Source organism: Pinus tabuliformis, chromosome 9, assembly GCF_031772625.1.
Source record: "Pinus tabuliformis cultivar Carrire ecotype Pingquan chromosome 9, CPIR1, whole genome shotgun sequence".
Taxonomy (NCBI): Eukaryota; Viridiplantae; Streptophyta; class Pinopsida; order Pinales; family Pinaceae; genus Pinus; species Pinus tabuliformis.
Window position 1 is genome coordinate 114,246,869 of NC_142307.1, and position 16,744 is coordinate 114,263,612.

Sequence of the window (16,744 nt, forward strand, 5' to 3'; positions counted from 1 at the left end):
GTTGCCCGAAAATATTGCAACTACATAAAGCCTTAAATAATAAAGAGGAAATAATTCATGGCAAAATATAGTAGAAACAAAAAAAATTACTCATGAAGGTTTAAAACCACATGACAAAAAAAAAAATTCGATGCATTTTAGTTTTAGATAAATAAAAATGGTGAAAGTTAAAAATAGTTTGATTTATTTGTATTACATAAACAGTAATGTGCTCAGAATTTAAGTGCCAACAGACCAACCACCGTATATTTAGCTTATATCTATTCACTTTGTTAACTGGAAAAATATATATTTATGTGTTGACATTATTTAACTCTTTTCATTATTTATGTGTTGAGTTTTTATCATCTACATAAAAAGTTGAGTTGCAACAAATAGATATGTTTTTTGTCCAGTAACGTATTATATATAGCTTTTTGATATATTATGGCTTTTTAAATATATCAAGGATTTAAGAACATTTTATTCTATTCCAGTTTTCAAAATTTTAGTGTTTAAAATGTATTTTAGTGTTTATTCTATTATTATGTTGTTCTTTTTAGATTATGGTATATGGAGAGCATTAGTGTCTTTACTCTCCTCGTTATGTTTGCAGGGAAAAAATATGTCCTGTAAAAAAATGGCATCCTATTTTGCCTTTGTTGAAGAATCCATAGAGCCCTCCCCCATGGAGTGTGCGGGTTACGAGCAGTATGTGCATCTCCCCGAGCTCAGTGCCATGTGGAAATTCAAGGAATGGCCTGGTTGGTCTAGAGAGGGGTTGGTAAAGGCTGCCTTACAGTCATTGGAGATTACTTTTCAGTTTGTTTCGTCTGTCCTCTGTGACACAAGGACTTACATTGACAAAGAGGAATGGAAGAGAAGGCTTGAATCCTTAATTAGTTCCGAGATTGAGTTGATTTCAATGATTTGTGAAAATGACAAGCAGGTTCCCACTCTTCAGTTGTCAGTAAGTAGTGGTGTTCTCTCATGGAAAGTTTTCCATGAGGTATGGCAGAGACCTGGTGCTTTACCTGTGGTTAGCAGAACAAGTGAAGAGAGCTTACTTCCTCGTTTGGGTACATGGAAAAGCGCTGAAGCTATGGTTTCTAGAATATGGCTTGCCATTGAAGGCCATATGCAGAGGACTCCCTTCACTTTAGGTCTGGGGGAACCAAATATGTCAGGTAAGCCTCTTCTTGAATATGATAGAATCTGCAAGCCAAGATATTTGCACTCTTTAAAACAACATAAACAGTTCCATAATCTAGAAGATGCCATAATTTGCAATGTCCTCCAGATCTTTGAGGCGTGGGTATTTGTAGGCCAAGAATTGTTGCAGAGAGTATATGAAAGAATAGACTCTGGGGATTTCGTAGGAGCATCCACAGACTGTTGGATGGTTGAAAGGATGTGGAACATGCTCACAGAAATTGTGAATTTGCTTCTAGTGATGGACCCAGATGATTTCCTTTGCCTTAAACACCAGTTGGCAATTAGCAGCACTAGTACGCTTGCAGGTGCATATTGCCTTCGGTCTGCCCCCCTTAGAGACCTTACAAATGCATGCAAGGAACTAAGGCATCTGGTGCCCAAAGTCATCGGTGTTGAGGCTGATCCAAAGGGTGGACCAAGGCTCCAGGAGGCACTTATGCATTTGTTTCATTCACATGGACTGCGCTCACATAACACTTCAGGTGCTTACAATGTTGCAACAATACATGTTCTGTTGGCCTTCCAGGCAATAGAAGCCGCGGTGAAAAGGTTTTTCTTCTCATATCAGCAGCTGGTAGTAACAACCATGGGTAGCACTGAAATGAAGGGTCCATCATATCTAGGTGCTTGTGATGCCCTACGTCATATATATTTTGAACCACCTTATTTCCCCAGTGTGGATGGTGCAAAGACATTTTTGGGTTACTATTGGCACTAAAAGTTACAACTATGGTGGATGGTACACTGGAAGATCTACAGACAAATCAAGTGAAATGTACAAGAGAAAGAATAGTGCTTTCAGTTTTTCAATGTATTACCCCAAATACATACATACACTTTTTACATTGACAGTTTTGAGTACTATACATAGAATTATATTGGATATACGATTATACTCATTTTTGTTCATCCCCATCAGTAGGACCAATCAATAGAACAGTGGTAGAAATTTGGGATTTTTTTTTTTTTTTTTTCCCTCTCCAACATGGATAGGATACTAAGGATTCATAGTGTGCAATTCCTCCTTCGTTAAATAGTGTAAAAGATTGTCCAAAATTAAAAAGGTAATTATTAAAATTATTAAATTTTACGAGTTGTTTCTTTTTTTAATTTTTTAATTCTTTACCTAAATTTTATGATGAGTTTAATGATATTTATATAATTCATTATAAATTTTAACATGAAATGTAGTTTAATGCTGTTATTTTTATACATTTTTTTAAGATTTTTTTATTCAGTGTGTGAAACTGAGATAATTATAATTATAATTTGTTAAGTTTATTTAATGGAATGCATCATAATTTTTTTGATGCAATTTTTTTTTTTTTTTTATTAGATTTTTTGTTTTTTAAGATTTTTTAATTCACTGTGTGAAATTGAGATAATTATAATTTTAGATTATTGAATTTATTTAATGGAATGTATCATAAAAAATTTAATGTATTAAATCTATATCATATTCAAGCTACATTCCTACCATAAATATCCACTCATTTCCAAAGTTTTGAGAAAAAATATTAGATAATGCAGTTCAGATTGACTAATAACATATAATTAGTATAGTTTTTTATCTCTACATTTATTTTACAAAGTACTCTGATACTTCTTCATACTCTACTTTAATTTTCTTGCACATGGCCTTGTGTTATTGCTTAAGATGTCATTTAATTTAACTGAATTTATGGTAAAGGTATAAATTTTGCCTTTAGTTTTAATTTTGAGTGATTTTGATTTGATTGTCTTAGATTTGTTAAATTTGATTTTTGATAAATAGTTTTACATGCTTGATTAATATAGGAAAAATACAAAAATTCTTTTGGAAACAAAGTTTGCTTTGGTAGCATTTGTAATCTTTTGAAGAAAAAGGAAATTTCGTGAATAATTAGTGGTCATGAGTTGCATGTTTTGAAAAGATAAAGAAAATTGTTTCTTTGATTGTCTTTGTTAAGAAAGTTGTTTTCTATAAAATTTGCATTCTTCCAACTCTCTTAGCTAGGAGATTCATTGAAAAAGAAAAGTAGTGTAAATCATCTTAGGTGCATATTTGTAGTGGTTGAGAGTCGAGTCTACACACCACCAGTTTCATCTCCACTACCTTTTGTCTTAAGAAAGCCATAAAATTAACGCTTAAAGTAAAATCAACTTAGTAACTTTTTATTTACTAGGGCTCTGAAACACCAATATAGATCAGGCTAGTGTCTTGGAGTAGGAGAGTAATAAACTCTCCAAGACAACAAAACCAAACAAGTAGCTTATCTTGTGATAGATTAAATCCAGTTGTTTCATTTATACTCTGGGAAAGCTCCTCTTAAAGGAGAAGCACGGGCTCGTGTCCGAACCAGTGAGGGGATCAATCCTCCCTCGTTGGGAACGACGCCAGACACGCACGTATTACAAATGGTAAACCTCGGATTAACCATTGTCGAGGAGCCAGGGGTCGCTTGTCGGTAAACCTTGGATTATTGTCAAGGAGCCGGCAAGGGGATTGAGCTTGATACTCTGCCCTTGCGTGCTGTCGGAGTGTAGACTGTTCCCCCAGGTATACTTGTTGCTGTTGGTAACCTTAGTGACCATAATCTTTAGGATTCTACCGAGGTGACGGTGGAGGGAAGATCCCACTGTACCTGGAGCAGACGTCGGCTAGACTCACTTGGATTTTCCGGGGGGTTCACTTCACTTGAGACGGTTAAAGTGGAGGAACTTGTGCCGGTCTATTCATTAAGCAGGTTGCCGGGGTAACTGTTCCACCCGCCACTTCTGTACTGAATCCGGCGATGTTGGGTTTCATCTCCAACTAGCGCTTTCGGTCCGGAAGGCTACTGTTTGTGCTTGGTTTGATGCCCTAGATTCTTTAGGCGTGTGCTTCAAATTTGTTTGGTTCTTTAGAGACTTTAGGCAGTTTGCTTTGAGATTTTACTTTGTTTGCGTGTGCAGTAGTTAAAAGTCTTTAACTGTGGCGGAATTACCGAGACAGTCCCGTAGACTTCGGGGCCAGTCTCCTGAGATTGTTTCCGTGGCCGAATTGTTGAGGACATCCCATAGAATTCGGGGTGAGGACACAAATTGCGTCTGGGGGGCAACCTCAAGGACAGTATATACCTGTGGTACAATACATTCCTCAAGGTCAACCCCAGCCTCAATATGTACCCCAAGGTCAACCCCAGTATCAGAGCCTTGTTTTGTTCATTTGTTATTAACCTTGGAATTCCCTAGCATTGGTAATCTTCAAGCTTATTACTCTTGATATTGGGGGTTTGTTGGGGACAGGTTTTATGTCTCTCCCTTTCATCCCTATTTGAAGGGACCCATTAACGCACCATCTTATGTGTCAGTGTTAGGCAGTTCCCTTTGACCAATTCCAGCGCAGCGACTCATCACAAGTCGCCCGTCGACAATAACATGGTGGCCCCACCTCCAGAAAGAATTCATATGTCATGCATGGGTTAGTCTAAATTTGTCAGAGATATTTAAGCTTATTAATGACCCAATTTCTTATGATCTTAGTTATCGTACAATGTCATCTAAGATCCCCTGAATATTACTTAATCCCAAAGTGGTTTACGTGAAAAGTATAAATTATTTACTAAAAAATGAGACTTCCATGCTTAGTACGCTATGCATTGATCAAGACCATATTATTTACTCAAGCTAAATTATTTTCAATGCAATTTGTATAGGTATTTTAAGAATGAATAAGTGGGGGAGGATTAACGAGTTGGAAGTTGAAGACCCGGAAGATATGATACAATTTTCAGCAGAAGACTTAACATGGACAGAGATTGAGGGGGACCAAGTTGCAGTTATTCCATATTGTCGACTTGATGATTTCATAAGTGGAGAGGAATCAAATGAAAGTGCACCCACCCAATTTCTTCTTAAGAATCATCGAAGTAAAAAAATAGAGGATATCAAAGTCACCAATTACTCAACATTCTTGGAGTACAGTGTGTGAGTCTCTATATGCTTTTTCAAGATATGTGTAATTTTTTCAATATGCATAAATATTATATCTAATTTGCAGTAATTTTTTTATGTACAGTTATTGGTGTTCATATGGTCCACAGTCGACAAAGAGAATTAGGAGTGCATCATCAGATCCAAAGACAACCCGCAATCGACATGAAAGTATTAAAGTTGGTTGCCAATGTCACTTCTTTGTGCGACGACTTGTGATGAGACCAGATGATGCTGTAATAATATATACTGCATGTAGACATATTGATGAATCCAATGTTATTTGTCATGGGACAGATGCAATCGGAAGGTCCATGAGATTCAATTATGCACCACATTTAAGTTGGCATATGCGATCTACAGTCCAACATTTCGTTAAAAGAGGTTTTAATGCTACAATGATATGGGACAAGTTCATCTCTGATGTGAAGGATGGATCCAGTGAGTTATACACAGGGATACTTCGAGATACCTACATGACAAAAAAAGATATAAGTAACATTTACAATGATATCATAAGGCTAGAGTATGTTAAAGATCAAAGTGATCCAAAGAGTGTGGAGTGCTGGTACAAGGAAAACCCAGAGAGTTTTTTCTTCTACCAAAAACAAGATCTTGTTGAAAATATCCCTTTTATCATAGGCATACAAACAAAGTGGATGTGTTCAATGATGCTGAAATACTCTCACAATAATATTATCTCAATGGATTCAACCTTTAGTACAAATAAGTACGGGGTGAGTACATATTTATCCTAAATCCAATTCATTTATTTAACCTCATATTAATGCATGTATCTTATATAAATGTAATTATGCATATTTTTTGTAATGCAGTATCAACTTTACACCTTAATGGTTTTCGACGAACATCACAATGGGGTTCCAATAGCTTGGGTGATATCATCACGCAACACTATAGCTGATCTTTCTAAATGGATGTTGGCCTTACTTGCAATTGGAAACAAAGAGCGACCAGATTGGCATGTTCTTGCCTTCATCACGGATGATGCTACTACTGAAATTGAAGCATTGAGGTGATGTGTTTATTATTTTTACAAGAGGCATAAAAAATATTGTTAATGTATAATCTCACTAAAAATTATGTTATTGCAGGTCTACGATCAAGTGCAAAGTATTATTATGTGTGTGGCATGTTCGTCGTGCATGGTTGAAAAATGTTGGAAACAAGGTCAAAGGGAGGGAAAACCAAATACGCATTTTTCGTGGATTAGGTGAAATCATGCACATGTGTAAAGATGATGAATCTGTGCGAAAGAAAGTTGAAAGCTTATTTGAAGAATTCAGTGAACAATTTTTTTTTTTGGAATATTTTAGAAATACTTGGCTGTCCAACAACAAAATATGTAAGCTTCTTATTGGTGGTTATAATGACTCTATTTTTCATGTCATATGTATACTTATTAATATATAACTAATAAATTTCTTTCTACAGATATGTGGGCAAAAGCATATAGAAATTTTCCACATTCAAATCAAGATACGAACAACGCCATTGAATCTTACCATCGATATATCAAGGAAAGGTACCTGTGTGAGAAGAACAATGCATGCCACAGAAGGGTTGATTGGTTAATCTATGTTTTGTTGACAAAGGTTGTATTATTTTACAATCATATGCACCGTTTAAAAGAAGCTGGTTTTGTACGACCCAGAAAAATACAGGAACAACTGAATTCATCCAAGTGTAGAGCTAAGAAAATCCCAAATGAAGATTGTGTGCCTGATGAAAAGAGTAATGACTACTGGGTTCGTAGCCAAAATAAGGATACTCGTGACATTTGGTACAATGTCATATATAAGGGTTCTAATCTACACTTCTGCAATTGCAATTGGGCCCTAAATGGAAATATCTGTAAACATGTATTGAAAGTTGAGATGTTAGTGAGTAACACTATTTTGGGTGAAAATGTAGCACCTGGTGTCACTGATCCCACGACAGAAAGGCCTAGAATTTTATTTGATTTGAATGAAACACCTATATTGGTCCCAGAAATCCAAACAGAGCTTTTTCCATGCTTTGATTCTCCTCCCAATCTGAATTATCATAATGAAACAAGCATTGATAATTTAGAGAATTTCTCATACAATGTTGAATCGACCAATGTACGACAAGATAGTGCATTCTCTGAACATGATGAGATGGAACGTGTTAACTCATCAACTCTTGAGAAATTGAGATCCATAATACCTACAAATTTGGAACAGGCATATGCATTGAACAACTTGGTAGACAAAGCATGTCAAGAATACAACAAAATGTTTTTCAATACTATAACTCCATCCAAGATCACTACCAAGAGAAAACATAGTTTCTTGAGTCCAGTAAATAAAAAGAGGCGATGTGGTCGCAAGTCAAAGTCAGGGACAAATATACTACAATTTGAAAGGGTTGGACGAGTTCATGCAAGGAAAAAAAGAATGGATGAACAATTGGAGTCATCTTCTCAAAAACAAGGAAATATGGACCACGCGCCTGAGATAATTCAAGATTCTATTATACCCAATATTGGTATGGAAATGTCATGCTATGCATTGTTTTACGTTAAATGCGATATATTATCATGTTCAACACATTTGCATGACTATACGAACTATTTTTATTGTTACAGCTGAGGGACCCACATCTCACAACATTCCAAGTTGTCGAATTCGTTTATTCGATGAACATGCTACCGAAAAAAGATCTAGCATTGGGAACACTGCTTCAGCGATTAACACCCCAATATCCTCCCCAAGGGTGCTCCCCCCTATTGTTGAACCAATTAAGATGTATCATCGCCCACACCCACCACCTCTTTCCTCCACAAATTCTTCCATGCCTATAACCACCTCTGTAATACCTTCCCAATGCTCACCCCTACCCTTCAATCATCCACCATTCTCATTTTTTCAATCGTCCACCCTTAACATTCCAATTTCCCCCCCTAGGTTAATCCCCCGGCCTACAGTGCTTCCCACTATTGTACAACCGGTGGGGGTGTATCGTCGCCCGCACCCACTACCTTTTCCCTATTTCACATCCACCATGCCTTTATCCAGCGCCCCTGAACCATGCCTATATCTGTCACCAAGTGCTCCGCCATCTACCCAGGAAGGGTTGTCTTCTCCATTGCCTCAAATCCTCACGGTGAGAATGAGTATTTGATCAAAATATCATCATGAATTAATGAAATTGATTATATGCCTTTCAATTTTTACAACTAATTGATTATTGTAATTTTTTGCAGAGACATCAATTTGGAAATCCACCTGGGAGTGCCTCATGGGACGAGGGTGACTTAGAGACCCATACGGTAGATCGATCATGATGTTGTTTTTCCATTATGTCATTGATGGGCATGAGATTCCATTATTTATGTTGGAAATGAAGTTCTATTTTGTAAAAAAGAAACATGTATAGTTGGACCTATTTTGAATAAAAAATACATAAATTTATATTTGTGTTTATGACAACATCTCCATTGAATTTTAAATCCTTATGTGGATGCGATGTTATATTCTATCAATGTTACATTACTTTTTGATGAATAGTTGTAACGGATTTTGTTTTTATTAGTTACAAATTATCAAGTTTATAAGTTAAGTGCTTCAACTAACCTTGTAATATCAATTAAACCATCCTTCAAAATAATTATTTGAGCTTTTCAATGGTTGGAAAATATGTATTATAGACTTCCCCATTATTCCAAATGAATCCCTCTTTTGATTTTCTAACTAATGTTTAATTAGATAACATTTTAGAATTAAAATAATAAAGTATTATAGTGAATTACAAATGTATTGAAAACAAATATCAATTAAACCAACCATTAAACAATTGAAAACAATTAATTAAACCAACCATTGAAAACAATACAATTAATAAAACAAATACAATAGTTTGATCTTTTCGATGGTTCGAAAACTTATGTTATATTGAAACATCCACAAATGACTCCAATTTTAATAATTGTATTTTGGGACGGACCTTCATTGATTGTTGGAGAAAGTTTATTTAATAAGGAAATAAAAATATTCAATATTCTTTTTCAAACTTTTGATTATGAGTTGATTATTCTCTTATTTATTTGAAATTTTGAAAATAAGATTTGTTTTTTTCTTTATATATAACATTATAAGTTAAAATGAGAAATCTAAAACATTTCTCATTAAAATACTAACAAAAACAAAAACGAATATTTGACTTTAACAGTAAAGACATATTTGACTTTAAGAGTAAAGAGATTAAAATACCCATTTGACTTTAACAGTAAAGACATATTTGACTTTAAGAGTAAAGAGATTAAAATACCCGGTTCCCGGAGCTAAATATGATCATAACTATAATGTATCTAGAAAAGTTTTATAATTCCATTTATAAAAATATAATTGAATAATAAGTATCACTTAGTATTTCATTCATCTTTTTGGAATTACTAAAAAGCTTTTTAATAATAAGTATTATTATTAATATTACATAAGTCTTTTTTGGTCCTGAAGATGATGGGAGGTAAAGAGAACTATTTAATATTAATAATGAATCTTATTAATAAAAAGTTTTAAAAATTTCGGAAAATATTAATGAAATGTTGAATGACATGTAATTATTTCATTCACTGTATCATAGTTATATCATATTTATTTAAAAAAAATGTAACTTCTAATGTATTTATTGCTTAAATTAAATATTCATTTTTATGAATATTTCAATAATTTTTAGAAATAAAATTTAAAAACTTTTTCTCAATATATTAAAATTATATCATATTTATTTAATGAAAAATGCAATTTCTAATGTCTTCATTGCTTGAGTCAAATATTCATTTTTGTGAATATTCCAATAAGAAATGTTATGGATATTGCATTTTCCCATATAAAGTTGTGTAACCTTTGAAAAATGAAAATTTAATTATAACTAGCAATTGCACTAGATGTTGCAAAGGAAACTTAGTTAGGCATAAATTCGAAGAATCGTGATATATAAAAGATCAATATATAAAAAAAAAAAATAAAAAAAAAATCAATGCAAACAAAATTTTGAAAAATAAAACATATAATTACCATTTTATCATTAGAAATATCTTCTACATTCTACATCTCCATTCTTTACCCTTTTACTTTACAAAGTTATCAAATTTATCTGAAACAATTTCTAACATGAATCATATCCCATAATACAAAAGAAATTTAAAATAGAAGAAAAATTTAAAAATGGACAACTTACGCCATCATTTTATTTTTATTTTTAATATTATTTTATTATTATTATAAATAAATAAATTTTTAACTTCCTTTGAAAATTATTCTGTGTGAAATAATTCATACTTCATTGAAAATCCATCTTCAATGCAAATTGTAAATTTATTATTTCATCATTTTTTGATGAAGAACATTTCATATTGAATTGGATTCACTCTCATTACATATTAAAAAAATTAAATAATTGGTAAGTATTGCATTAAAATTATCATTTGAACCAAATTTAATAATTTTCATATTAGATTTTGAAATTATCATTATATTAAGTAATATTGGAAGATAAAACCTTATCACCAATGGCAAATAAACAATTTTCCATTCCAAATTACCATTTGTAGATGAGTGGACCATCTCTGTGGGAAATATCAAGAGAGCACAATTTCCAGATGGGTGGACCATTCGAGATCTATTTTTGGGAAATATTAAGAGAGCACAATTTCCAGATGGGTGGACCATTCGAGATCTATTTTTGGGAAATATTAAGAGAGCAAAATTTCCAGATGGGTGGACCATTCGAGATCTATTTTTGGGAAATATTAAGAGAGCACAATTTATAGATTCATGGAGACAAGATTGATGAATTGATTCAAACACTTCATACATATGGATAGATCCTTAGATAAGACCTCAATCTAAATGAGACCACCTATCCATCTACAAATAATGGGTAACATGTCTTTTCATTATTGATTTGTTAACAAACCCTGGATACCATGTATAATGTGTCATTTCATTATTGATTTGCTAACAAACCCATGCTTTGTTTGCCTATTTCAAATTCAAGGCCCAAACTGTGACAGTATGAGATAAGGAAATCATCTCATCCTAGGATGGGGACAATGGGGACAAATCTAGACAGTGTAATTGTACACCATCTTGAAATGCTTACAAAAAAATGTGTATAACATGTAAATTCAACATTACAATCCTATACTTCCATACCTTGGAAAGAAAATACAACATGCTTAAATTTGGTACATAATTATAATTACATTTATATTAAAACCAGTTCTAGAATAAGAAAGTTCAGACTTTGGAAAAAACTGCCATGAGGAGTCACCAAGGAGATGAGGTTCACAAAGATAAAAAAAAAAATTACTTTGTACACGTATCCAATTTTACATATCAACTAGTTACCAATATGTAAATCCAATAATGTGAACACCCACCACCAGGAATTTCTTGGCATCAGAAGGTTGGAATAGTTTGAAGGTGTTGATGATGCTGTAACGTTATTAGAAATATCAACAAAAGATATAGCAGACAACAAATTACAGAGACTATAATCTATGTAATCCTAGTGCTCAAAAGGATTTTCAAAGAGTTGAATCCATTTATACATTCTAAAATTCAATTTAAACCATGAAAAATTATATATATGATGATGACGATGACCACTGAAATCTATCGAATCTTTAGAAAAGAAGGTTGGTAGTGTGTCAAACGTTTTGGAAATAGGCCAAATTCGAGTTTCACTTCGAAACTCATAGGATTACGGAAGATATGCGCATGTGTTCAATGATCTTGTTGAAAATATCCCTTTTATCATAGGCATACAAACAAAGTGGATGTGTTCAATGATGCTGAAATACTCTCACAATAATATTATCCCAATGGATTCAACCTTTAGTACAAATAAGTACGGGGTGAGTACATATTTATCCGTTATATGCGCACATCTTCCGTATATGCCCAGTTTCCGTATATGCGCACATCTTCCGTATATGCCCACATCTTCCGTATATGCCCAGTTTCCGTATATGCCTACATCTTCCGTATATGCGCACATCTTCCCTATATGCCCAGTTTCCGTATATGCACACATCTTCCGTATATGCCCAGTTTCCGTATATGCCCACATCTTCCATATATGCGCACATCTTCCGTATATGTCCAGTTTCCGTATATGCCCACATCTTCCGTATATGCGCACATCTTCCGTATATGCCCAGTTTCCGTATATGCGCACATCTTCCGTATATGCCCAGTTTCCATATATGCCCACATCTTCCGTATATGCGCACATCTTCCGTATATGCCCAGTTTGGGCATATGCGCATATCTTCCGTATATGCCCAGTTTCCGTATATGCGCACATCTTCCGTATATGCCCAGTTTCCGTATATGCGCACATCTTCCGTATATGCCCAGTTTGGGCATATGCGCACATCTTCCGTATATGCCCAGTTTCCGTATATGCACACATCTTCCGTATATGCCCAGTTTCCGTATATGCCCACATCTTCCGTATATGCCCAGTTTCCGTATATGCCCACATCTTCCGTATATGTGCACATCTTCCGTATATGCCCAGTTTCCGTATATGCGCACATCTTCCGTATATGCCCAGTTTCCGTATATGCCTAGATCTTCCGTATATGCGCACATCTTCCGTATATGCCCAGTTTCCGTATATGCGCACATCTTCCGTATATGCCCAGTTTCCGTATATGCCTACATCTTCCGTATATGCGCACATCTTCCGTATATGCCCAGTTTCCGTATATGCGCACATCTTCCGTATATGCCCAGTTTCCGTATATGCCCAGTTTCCGTATATGCCCACATCTTCCGTATATGCCCAGTTTCCGTATATGCGCACATCTTCCGTATATGCCCAGTTTCCGTATATGCACACATCTTCCGTATATGCCCAGTTTCCATATATGCCCAGTTTCCGTATATGCCCACATCTTCCGTATATGCGCACATCTTCCGTATATGCCCAGTTTGGGCATATGCGCACATCTTCCGTATATGCCCAGTTTCCGTATATGCACACATCTTCCGTATATGCCCAGTGTCCGTATATGCGCATATCTTCCGTATATGTGCACATCTTCCGTATATGCCCAGTTTCCGTATATGCCCACATCTTCCGTATATGCGCACATCTTCCGTATATGCGCACATCTTCTGTATATGCCCAGTTTCCGTATATGCCTACATCTTCCGTATATGCCCAGTTTCCGTATATGCCCAGTTTCCATATATGCGCACATCTTCCGTATATGCCCAGTTTCCGTATATGCCCACATCTTCCGTATATGCGCACATCTTCCGTATATGCGCACATCTTCCGTATATGCCCAGTTTCCGTATATGCCTACATCTTCCGTATATGCCCAGTTTCCGTATATGCCCAGTTTCCGTATATGCGCACATCTTCCGTATATGCCCAGTTTCCGTATATGCCTACATCTTCCGTATATGCGCACATCTTCCGTATATGCCCAGTTTCCGTATATGCGCACATCTTCCGTATATGCCCATTTTCCGTATATGCCTACATCTTCCGTATATGCGCACATCTTCCGTATATGCCCAGTTTCCGTATATGCGCACATCTTCCGTATATGCCCAGTTTCCGTATATGCCCACATCTTCCGTATATGCGCACATCTTCCGTATATGCCCAGTTTCCGTATATGCGCACATCTTCCGTATATGCCCAGTTTCCATATATGCACACATCTTCCGTATATGCCCAGTTTCCGTATATGCCCACATCTTCCGTATATGCGCACATCTTCCGTATATGCCCAGTTTGGGCATATGCGCACATCTTCCGTATATGCCCAGTTTCCGTATATGCGCACATCTTCCGTATATGCCCAGTTTCCGTATATGCGCACATCTTCCGTATATGCCCAGTTTCCGTATATTCCCACATCTTCCGTATATGCGCACATCTTCCGTATATGCCCAGTTTGGGCATATGCGCACATCTTCCGTATATGCGCACATCTTCCATATATGCCCAGTTTCCGTATATTCCCACATCTTCCGTATATGCGCACATCTTCCGTATATGCCCAGTTTGGGCATATGCGCACATCTTCCGTATATGCGCACATCTTCCGTATATGCCCAGTTTCCGTATATGCGCACATCTTCCGTATATGCGCACATCTTCCGTATATGCGCACATCTTCCGTACATGCCCAGTTTCCGTATATGCCCACATCTTCCGTATATGCGCACATCTTCCGTATATGCCCAGTTTCCGTATATGCACACATCTTCCGTATATGCCCAGTTTCCGTATATGCCCACATCTTCCGTATATGCCCAGTTTCCGTATATGCCCACATTTTCCGTATATGCGCACATCTTCCGTATATGCCCAGTTTCCGTATATGCCTACATCTTCCGTATATGCGCACATCTTCTGTACATGCCCAGTTTCCGTATATGCCCACATCTTCCGTATATGCGCACATCTTCCGTATATGCCCAGTTTGGGCATATGCGCACATCTTCCGTATATGCCCAGTTTCCGTATATGCCCACATCTTCCGTATATGCGCACATCTTCCGTATATGCCCAATTTTCGTATATGCCTACATCTTCCGTATATGCGCACATCTTCCATATATGCCCAGTTTCCGTATATGCGCACATCTTTCGTATATGCGCACATCTTCCGTACATGCCCAGTTTCCGTATATGCCCACATCTTCCGTATATGCCCAGTTTCCGTATATGCACACATCTTCCGTATATGCCCAGTTTCCGTATATGCCCACATCTTCCGTATATGCGCACATCTTCCGTATATGCCCAGTTTGGGCATATGCGCACATCTTCCGTATATGCTCAGTTTCCGTATATGCCCACATCTTCCGTATATGCCCAGTTTCCGTATATGCGCACATCTTCCGTATATGCCCACATTTTCCGTATATGCCCAGTTTCCGTATATGCCCACATTTTCCAACCATTTTTTCCCAAAATCTAACTAAAAAATTATAAGAATTGTTAGAAATTTAAATATTAATTGTTGATATTGCATAATCCAAGTGCAATAGGGTTTTTGAGGATATTGAATCCCTTTATGCATTCAAAAACACAATTTCAGTAATGAAAAAGATGCAATTTGATCAAAAAATTATATATCCAAATTACGGTGATGAATACCAAAAACAAAATTCAAACTATATAATGTTTAAACTTATTTAAAAAAAAAGATACACTAATAAACTTGATCCCTCTCAATATTTAATAGATATGGATTTAAGAAGGATCTATGTGTATTAAAGAAATTCAATCCATTTTAATACTTGATATACATGAGTTTAAAAAGAATCTACATGTATAAATAGTAACCATAGCTTAAAAGACACCCATAAAGTATACCACTAATACTAAATGATACATAGCTAATTCAATTTACATGTGTTACCCTTCTTATAAGTTTAACATTTATAGAAGCAATGTGGATGTGTTAATACTGATCCAAAAATGGGCCAAAATCAATTGCTGATCCTCAATCAAATTGCACATTAAGAAAAGTTAATACATAGTAACAATTAGTAATTATTTATGGGTGCTTTGAGAAACCTTAATGCCAATTGAAAAACTTTATTCTAAGTGTAATGGATACCCCCTTCAAAGGGGGTTGCAATCCATTCTCGATGCTAAAGGTCTAGCTTTTGAAACCATGGTTACGACCTACACTAAGATTTCCAAATATCAACTAAACATATTTGTGAAGAGAATTGAGAAAATTCTAGAAGCCATGCTATATCCTACCATGTGAAGATACAAAATCTTGGTCCTTGTTGATCATAGACTTATTGGGCAACTCACTAGGATTTGGCTCTTTCACAAAATTATGAAAACTTGTTTGAAGAATACCTATAAGCCTCATATCAAAAGACACAATGTTGTTGATCTCGTTTCCCGTCAACGATAAAAGTCAACATCCTAGGGACTTTTATATATTCTATGGTGTTTTTATAGAGGTGATACTCCTCTTTCACACACTCACATTTTCTGATTAACTAAAAAATGTGGAATTAAACATTCAACATATTCACCTTTGATTGGACCATGTGATTTTAAAGAAAATAAATAAAAACAAAAAGAAGTAAATACTATCTAATTACGTCATTCCATGGCACATATCCATTCACATATCATGAGGGAGACACATTTGAAACAAATACATAGACAAAAAATAAAGAAATGGTCCAAATATTTTAAAGAGCTCTAAAATGATTTCATTCAATATCATAAACAATCATAGGAGAACATTCATGAGATTTCAATGCTTAATTAAAAGTATACGAAACCACAAATTCCATGCGCTCTTGGAAATAGCTCTCTATAAGAGTCAAAAAGATATTACAAACTTTAAGTTCAAATAGAGCAAGTGTGTAAAGTACTCTACAAAATTCCTAATACTTAAATGTAAATTGAATGCATTCATCCTTAAGGGACTAGAATGGAACTCGAATGGGACTCTTGAGGAACAATAAATGGTATATATTAAGCTAGAAGAAAGCAAAAGGAATGCAGACAGAATTACAAATGTATAACAAACTTTACA

The 16,744-nt window shown here is 35.4% G+C and overlaps 1 pseudogene; it reads left to right on the forward strand.

Moving 5' to 3' along the window:
* The first annotated feature begins 619 nt into the window (after positions 1-619).
* On the forward strand, positions 620-1,912 carry LOC149147351 (nematode resistance protein-like HSPRO2 pseudogene; annotated as a pseudogene).
* The last annotated feature ends 14,832 nt before the right edge of the window (positions 1,913-16,744 follow it).